Source organism: Pinus tabuliformis, chromosome 6 (assembly GCF_031772625.1).
Source record: "Pinus tabuliformis cultivar Carrire ecotype Pingquan chromosome 6, CPIR1, whole genome shotgun sequence".
Classification (NCBI taxonomy): domain Eukaryota; kingdom Viridiplantae; phylum Streptophyta; class Pinopsida; order Pinales; family Pinaceae; genus Pinus; species Pinus tabuliformis.
The window spans coordinates 412231378-412240560 of record NC_142292.1 but is presented as its reverse complement, the minus strand read 5'-3'; the positions used below and the strand labels follow the sequence as shown (position 1 = coordinate 412240560).

The window sequence follows — 9183 nt, the reverse complement described above, 5'->3', positions numbered from 1 at the left end:
GCGCTGCGCGGCGGCGCCGCGCAGCGCCACCCCCGGGCCACTCCGCCCCGCCCGACCCGGCGGCGGGTCGATTCCGGGAATCGACCCCCGCTTTCCATTCACAAAATGAATTAGGTTTCTTTTGAAAAAAAGTTCTGAATAAATGAGCCAAAGGGAACATGAATGGCAGTACGTGCTTCGTCGGAGTATAATGCCTTGAAATGTGTATTAAGCATGCTCGTCTTACAAGCCAGATGGAAGCTCTTGGCATTCCATATGTTGAAGATGTGGGTTTCCGAAAGCCGTCTGCAAACTTGTGGTTTCGACTACCTTCTTCTAGAGAGGATGCATGGCAACATATTTTCTTATGCCTTGGTAAACCTGGCAGCACCTACTGGGATGTCAAAGTAAGTGATGAGCATTTCAGGGATTTGTGGGAACTTCATAAAAGTAAAACTGGGACCCCATGGGGTTCTGGTGTGCGTATTGCTAATACTTCAGATGTAGATTCTCATATTCGTTATGGTCCTGAAGGTGTAGTCTTGAGTTACAGGACTGTGGAAGATGACAGTATCAGGAAATTGGTGGCCGATCTACAAAGGCTCTCAAATGCGCACTCTTTTGCAATGGGCATGAGAAAATTGCTGGAAGCCAAATCAGATGAGAGAATAGACACAGGAAAGGCAAAATCCAACGTGAAAACACAGGGTTCAATGAAAATTGGAGTTGGTGAAGGAGGGGATAGGATGCGGGAACAAATAAGAAGATCATTTAGGATAGAAGCAGTAGGACTTATGAGTTTATGGTTCAGTTATTATGTGTCGATGCCAGGAATCATTGCACGTTTTGTTGTTGAATGGGAGCCAGGCAAAGAAGGTTGTACAATGCATGTTTCTCCTGACCAGTTATGGCCCCACACCAAGGTTATATTCTTTCTTATTAATGTCTTTTTTTGTAAATTACAAAGCCCATATTGAATTAAACCACAGATCTGGATTAAGAATGAATCCCTTTATAATTTCTTTAGTATTTCAAGTTTCATGCAGTGAGTTCCATGTTGATTTAGTTACAGATATGATATTGGATTCTCCTCCCTACATCCCTGGATCCATATCTTTTATGTATATGGTCCATATATGACCTGGGAAATGGGTACAGTAATAATATTTATGTGACATGTCCTATCTTATTTGCTTATAAATTATAATAGGTACATAAGAACAATTTACTTTGAGAGAAATTTTGCCGGCAAAACTGTGTGAAGGATTAAAAATCCTTCACACAGTTTCGCCTGCAAAATTTCTCTCAATATGAACAACTGTGGAAATAAACAATTTACTTGTTTCTTTACATCTTTAATTTGTATCCCTTTGATGTATTGTATAAATCCCCAATGGAGACTCCTGAAATTTAGGGTATATCATCTACCTTTCTCCAAATCCTATCCCTTGGTTCCTGAACCTCAGCAGTAATATACATAATTATCCTTTGGAATACTACCTTCCGTTAGGATTTCAAGATGAGTCGGTCGTAACCAAGTGAAACGATGGTGTTTAAAACCACCTTCAAACAATGAAAGCATGTCTTCATATGAAGATCCCAAAGAGCACAATGCATTGTAATATATGTATTGTGCATATTCAATGAGACTAAATCGTCAACAGTAAATAGGTTTAGGGCTTATTTTATTGACTGCAAATGGTGGGACTGGAATAACCACTAAAATGGTTAACCATTAAGGGGATGGCCACAAATGTCCAACAAACTCCTCAATTTGTATTTACATGAAATATTCTCATATCCTCTCTTAAACACAACTTGGAGGATCTATGAAGGTGGTATTATCTCAGCACCACCCCTTAGTGGCAGCTTCTTGCAATGAACATCTAAAATGCAACCTATCTTTTAAAGATTTCTAGAGATATCATATCTCACATCATGCCACCCTTAACAATCAGGCTAGGAATATTGACAGCCAAGATTCTTGACCATGATGAGGGACAACAAAATAGTTACCTTCGGAACACCTCCACTCAATCCTCTTCAAAATGTGGTGAAGTAAAGTTGTGAAACGAGGAAAAATTTAGAGTGTTCTTTAAGAACTTGAACCTCGTAAACATCTTACAGACAAAGGTAGAGCAACAAGAGCCTATTCACAAACGGTCAAATATTTGCTTCCTAAAAAATATTGTCAGGAATAGTCTCCACTATCAGCCAAGCCATCTCAAGTTTCAACCATGGAAGCTACAAGCATAAATACTCCCAAATCATGCAATACAAGCATCGACCATAGCCAATTATAGAGATATAAAAAATAGTGCTAAAGTGGAAACAAAATAAACTTAGATTTCTTTTCTTAAACGCCCTTTCGATTTCTTGGTGTCTTCTGATTAGTCCATTATTTATCTAAGCAGTGCCTAGGCCTTCAACCGTATCTTCTTTGATTTCCCTTCATTATTTCATAATTAAACAACTTTGTCAATTTTTGTCAACCAATTGAAACCATCAATGGGTACTCACTAACATCAATTGAGGTTTATACAGCCCAAAAAGCTTAACAACAATCCCCCTTGAACACAACTTAAGGGATCACAACAATTAATAAGTCTCATACACGAGGCCTCCAATCAAAGTTGTTCCACACGCATAACATGCCAACAAAACTGCCCAATAGAACATTCCAAGAGACATTGTGACAACAGTCAATCAGTCAATGAATCAAGAAGAATAAAGAGAATTAGAGTGGAGAATATATTGCAAATTTTTGTATGAAGTGTTCATGCACCTGTTCAAATGTTGCCACAAGAATCTATTGCAATTAATCCTGGTAGTTGGCACCAGTCCAGAATTATGCCTCTTAGGCATCTCCTGCAAGGAGATCTGTAAGCATAACTAGCACTAAATTCTTCACTTTCCTTCTGCATGGTGAACTGCATCCTCACTTATTCCTTTTATGACAGACAACAGTTTTGGATATATGACTTAGATCTCTCACCTACCTTGTCTAAAAATCCTCTGGCCTCTTTTCGAATCTCCTTATTTGATAGAGACAATCCTAATCTGCCTCACAGTTTTTCCATGTATTCCTTATTAGATTCAGGGTGTAGTGTAGTCAGGAATCACCTGGAGATTGTGGTTGGCAATCCAATGTATGATCTTTCTTGTTTTAATAATGGAGCCATCAATTTTCTAACTTGCATGTTGTGTGCAGTTTTTGGAGGATTTTATCAATGGAGGTGAAGTTGAATCACTTCTTGATTGCATTCGGTTGACTGCTGGACCATTACATGCCCTTGGTGGTGCTATCCGTCCTGCAAGAATGGTTGGTACTGCTTCAACTAGCATTACTTTAGTACCATCAGGATTTTCAACAGCTGCCAAACCAAATGTATTAATGATGTCTCAAGGATTGGTTCAAATCACAGCATCTTCATCTGTTCCTCAAGCGACGGGGGGGATATCTGGGGGACCACCTATAGGTGGGGCTAGTGGCAATCTGAATACACAGAATGGATCTGCTGTCTCAAGTGCAGGTAGAGGAGGGCCAGGCATAGTGCCAAGCTCCCTGTTGCCTACTGATGTCTCAGTTGTATTGCGAAGTCCCTATTGGATTCGTATCATTTATCGCAAGAATTTTGCAGTTGATATGCGCTGCTTTGCTGGTGATCAAGTATGGCTGCAGCCTGCTACACCCCCCAAGGGTGGTCCTACTGTAGGAGGTTCAATGCCCTGTCCACAATTTCGGCCATTTATCATGGAGCATGTTGCATTGGGATTAAATACTCTGGAAACTTCTGTTAATCCACATTCAGGGGGGCCAGGAACGTCAAACAATACAAATACAAACATTGGGCAATCTCCTTCTGGCAGTGGAAATCGAATGGGCACCAGTTCTCCTGGAGTATCACGAGCAACAACATTACCTGGGAATCAGGGTACTATTTTAAATAGAGTAACTAATGTAAGCAGTGTATTGGGAGCACACAATGTCATTCATGGACAACCTGGAAGAGTAATGTGGTGATGTTCATCAGGCATTTGGGAGTTATGTTTAAACGATTTTCCATTGGCTCGACAAGTCATGTTCCACCGAGATCAATGGTCAACAAATATGTTGGGTTGAGAAGTAGTGAGGGAGTTAACTACCTCGAGAAACATGATAACTAATATGACCCATATCATTCTGACAAAAGGAGGGGGCTCCAACTTTGGGGAGGCTCCAACTTTGGGGATGCAGATCATCGATGCATGAGCATATCGAATCATAAGGTAGCAAGGGGGTTAACTACTTCAAGTCACCTGATATGTTGTAGATTGAGTTAGTGCTCCACCACGGGACTTAAGCTCTAGCGTTGATTCTTTTATTAAGATGAGAAACTATTGATTTTGGTTGAAAACATGTTAAATTTATACTGAGGAAAGAAAAATGATATTCTACCAGAAACATTAATGTGTTTTTTCCTTAAAATTTAACTTTGTTTGAGACATAAAAAATTGGTTTTATTAGCATTTTTTAAAAAGTATGAAAATTGACCCTAAAAAAAAAATCATTATTCCAGTATCAACACTTTCATTCTGAAGCTATATTTTGCAGGAAAATTTCGTAGAAAATTTCGTAGTCACTGCCATTTTTAAAACAGCCGCAAAATTGACACCTAAAAAAAAAATCATTATTCCAGTATCAACACTTTCGTTCTGAAGCTATATTTTGCAGGAAAATTACGTAGAAAATTTCGTAGTCACTGCCATTTTTAAAACAGCCGCAAAATTGACACCTAAAAAAAAAAAACATCGTTCCAGTATACACACTTTTCGTTTTGAGCACTGTTTTTGTGGTTTTTTTGGGGTTTTTGGGCCAGAGTTCCCGTTTTGAGTTTATAGTTCCTGTTTCAAAGTTTACATTGTTAATAGACCCGGTGTCTTAATTGTTTCAACTTTATCTTGCTGGAAAACCAAACATTCCGCAACAAAATTTTGAATATCTGATGTAAGGCCATCCCAAAAAAATTCCTTCTTAACCCTATGGTAAGTTTTTAAAAATCCTGAGTGCCCTCCTAAGGGAGAAGTGTGCAATTCCATAAGAATCTTTTGTTTTAGCTGGGAATTCTTACAGAGGTATAAGCGATCTTTGTACCATAACGAATCATTTTTCCAGCTAAATGTATCAGAAGTACTGGAATCTTGTTGTAGCTTTCGAATAAGTGCCCACACTTCTTCGTCATTCTTCCATTCCTCCCTTGCTTTGTTTATCCAATCTGGTTGGATAATAGAAATGGCACACAACAATGCTTCCACATCCTCCTCCTTTCTTGAGAGTGCATCTGCCACCACATTTTGCTTCCCTTTTTTGTAGATGATTTCAAAGTCATAACCCAACATCTTTGTGACCCACTTTTGTTGCTCTTCAGAGGATAATCTTTGTTCTAAAAAGTATTTAAGGCTATCATGATCCGTTTTTACCTTGGAGTGTCTTCCCATTAGGTAGGGTCGCCATTTCTTAAGTGCATGGAGTATTGCCAACATTTCCTTCTCATAAATAGCTTTGCTTAAAAACTTTCCCTTAATTCGACGACTTTCAAAAGCAATGGGTCTTTCCTCTTGCATTAGAACAGCACCAATTCCATTTCCTGAAGCATCACATTCCACAATAAAGGTTTTTGTGAAGTCCGGTGTAGCTAAGTGCGGTGCTTGGCACATTGCCTCTTTAAGATGTTCAAAGGCCTTTGTTGCTTCCAGAGTCCATGAAAATGAATCTTTCTTCAATAATGTTGTTAGAGGTGTTGCTATTCTCCCATAATTCTTAACAAACATGCGATAATACCCTGGAAACCCAAGAAATCCTCGCAGATGCTTTATGGATGTGGGGATTTTCCATTCCTTAACGGCTTTAATTTTCCTAGGGTCTACCTTAACTCCTTCATGAGATACAATATGACCCAAATATTCCACCTCCTGGACTCCAAAGAAACATTTGGATCTTTTTGCATATAATTGTTTCTCCTCCAATAGTTGTAGCACCCTGTCAACATGTTCAACATGATCCTTCCAAGACTTGCTGTAGATTAGTATATCATCAAAAAATACTAACACAAATTTTCTAAGGAATGGTTTGAAAATTGAATTCATCAAACCTTGAAATGTTGAAGGTGCATTGGTAAGGCCAAAAGGCATGACCAAAAATCCATAATGACCCTCATGAGTTCTAAATTTCGTTTTCGGAATGTCTTCAATCGTCATTCTGATTTGATGATATCCCGAACGAAGATCCAACTTGGTGAAGTAAATTGATCCATGCAATTCATCCAGTAATTCATCAATAATAGGAATGGGGAACTTATCTTTAATAGTGAGCTTGTTGAGCTCCCTATAATTCGGACACATGCGCCATGATCCATCCTTCTTGTGCACCAATACTACTGGAGCTGAGAATGAACTTTGACTCGGTTGAATTATACCAGCCTCTAGCATTTCTGCAACCATACGTTCAATTTCACTTTTTTGGACATAGGGATATCTGTACGTCCTGATGTTTGGAGGAACACTTCCTTGAATAAGATGAATAGCATGATCATGATCACGCATAGGTGGGAGACCTTTTGGAGTCTAAAATACCTTGGAATGATTGTCCAGGACTTTTTGGAGATCTGGAGAAATAGATGATTCCAATGTGGAAACATCTAGCGAACATAATTGTGCAATTACACCTGTTTGCTCCTTTTTTAGAAGATTTTTCATGCCATTAGAGTTGATTATCTTTCCTGGTTTCCCTACAATACCCCTTAATTCAACTTCCTTTCCTTCCGTAGGAAATTTGATGAAAAGTTCTTGAAAATTAAAAGCTATTCTACCCAAGGATTGTAGCCATTGGACTCCTAGTACAACATCAGCGCCTCCCATTGGAATGGAAAGAATTCCAAGGCTAGTCAATACATATTCTCCCATGGATAGCTTGATATTATCACACTTTCCAGAGCAATTTATTGTTCCTCCATTTTCAATCATCACTTGACACTCTGGTGCTGGATATAGGAAGCAATTCAATTCTTTTGCTACCCTACAATGAATAAAATTGTGGGTGCTTCCTGAATCAATCAACACTATTACCTTTTTCTTCTTGATTTGTCCTTCAATCTTGATGGTTTGAGGAGTGGTAATTCCCACCAATGCATTACAAGATATGGTCGGATTTATTTGTTCTTCATCTAGGCTTTGTTCCTGGAGTATATCTTCTTCTTTTGACCTTTCTTGCTCCTTTTCTTCTTCCTCTTCACAATCTATGTAGAATAATTTATTCTCAGCACACTTATGACCTTTAGTGTATTTTCTATCACAACTGTAACAAAGCCCTTTTTCTCTTTTTTCTTCCAATTGTTGTGATGTCAACCTTATAGGTTGTGGAAGACTAGGGGCAGCAACACTTCTATCTTTATAGTTGTGAGAGGTATGCTTCCTGGTTGCCATAATTTTGCTTTCCATTTTTTTTGCTAACCTGAATGCCTTCTCTAATGAATCAGGTTCCCAAAGGCGAACATCATGTTGGATATTATCCTTTAAAGACCCTATGAACACATCAATCCTATGCTCCTCTGGAATATCTTTTACCCTTATGTTCAATTTTTGGAACTCCTCAATGTGCTCCACTACTGAACCCTTTTGTTTGAGACTTATCAATTGGCTAAAAAAAGTGTTGTTTTTTGTATCTTCATAATGTGCTATCAATTCTTCCATAAAAATTTCCCAAGTGATAAATTGTTTATGAGAGCAAAGCCATTGATACCATACAAACTGATTTGGTTCCAAATATACAGTTGCCATACATACCTTTTGTGCGTTTTGCACATTATTGAGATCGAAGAATTGCTCCATCTGTAATATCCATGTGGTGGGATCCTTGCCATCAAACTTCCTCATATCGATTTTTGGAATATGGTGATTCTTCGATCCAACATTACCATCTATGGAATCATGATTAACATTTCTTTTGTTCTCATCATGAGTTTCATTTACTACCTTTTCACCATTAGTGACCCTTTCTTGTAGCAACTTCTTCAATTCTTCCATGTCTGTCTTCAAATATATCTTCAAATCTGCCATGTCTCTCTTCAAATCTGTCTTCAAATCATCCATCTTGGCTTCCATGCCCTTTATCCTAGATTCCACGCCACTTATCTTAGCTTCTGTTAGCTTTTGTGAGCGTGACATTTGTTGCACTTGTTCTTGTAATTTTGATATATCATGTAGCATTTCTTCCTCTTCTTCATGAGTCATGCTAGAGATTTTAGGTTCCTTACTAGGTTTTTACATTTTCTTTCCTCGGGGCATCAATTACCAATAATAATGCTTTACTATTCCCTTTGGATTCCGTTAAACCAAGCTTACACAAAAATTAAAAAAAAAAACTACACACCTTTTTTCACTTTATAGAAGCCTGATATTGAATCTGATGTATCTCTCTAATTTCGGATCATCCAGTTCTGAAATTTCTACCTGTAGTATCCCTCTGTGTCCTCTTTCCAATTCCACAAGTCTGAGCCAAATTATATTCTCCAAGGAAGAGTTATGTGAAATCTCCCACGGTGACTTGCTCTTAGACTAGTTCAGTAGAGCAAACTTGTACGACGTGCCACGAGTCACTGTTTCAACCTTGGAATCTGAAACACACATACACGAAACTACAGTTAGTTCTTTTTCTATACCTTTTTACAAAATTTCAATCCGATCCCCAAAGAGAAAGTTATGACGATTTTCCCCAGGTCACCTGTTTTGAATGTAATTCAGGAGTCTGCAAAAAGACCAAATTCCTCAGATCATATCTCCGCAAATATCGTGCAAAAAGCTCTGAAATTTGGATCCAAGGTTCGGCGTGATTTCTGCTCAAATGGGTTTTTTTTGCGACTTCTGAAACATCACAGAAAATAGTTATAGCGAAAATGCCACGATGACCTGTTTGGAGTAGCGAAACCCTAGAATCCAAAGCTCTGATACCAAATGTTATGAAACCAGCTCAAGAAAAGATAGAAAAGATAGATCAATGCCTTAGAATTCAGCCTCTTCGAGGGGGTAACCTCCTCTACATTACATAAATGAAAAATTCTTGGATGATACATGAGGAGCTCTGGAAAGGTATGTTTTTGACAATCAATTTAGTGACTTTTCGGTAGCAATTGTAACCCTTTCTCCATAATGAACTTAAAGAGATAAAGC

The 9183-nt window shown here is 38.4% G+C and overlaps 1 pseudogene; it reads left to right on the top strand.

Annotated features, from left to right (window-relative positions):
* The first annotated feature begins 200 nt into the window (after window positions 1-200).
* On the top strand, window positions 201-4003 carry LOC149259053 (mediator of RNA polymerase II transcription subunit 14 pseudogene; annotated as a pseudogene).
* The last annotated feature ends 5180 nt before the right edge of the window (window positions 4004-9183 follow it).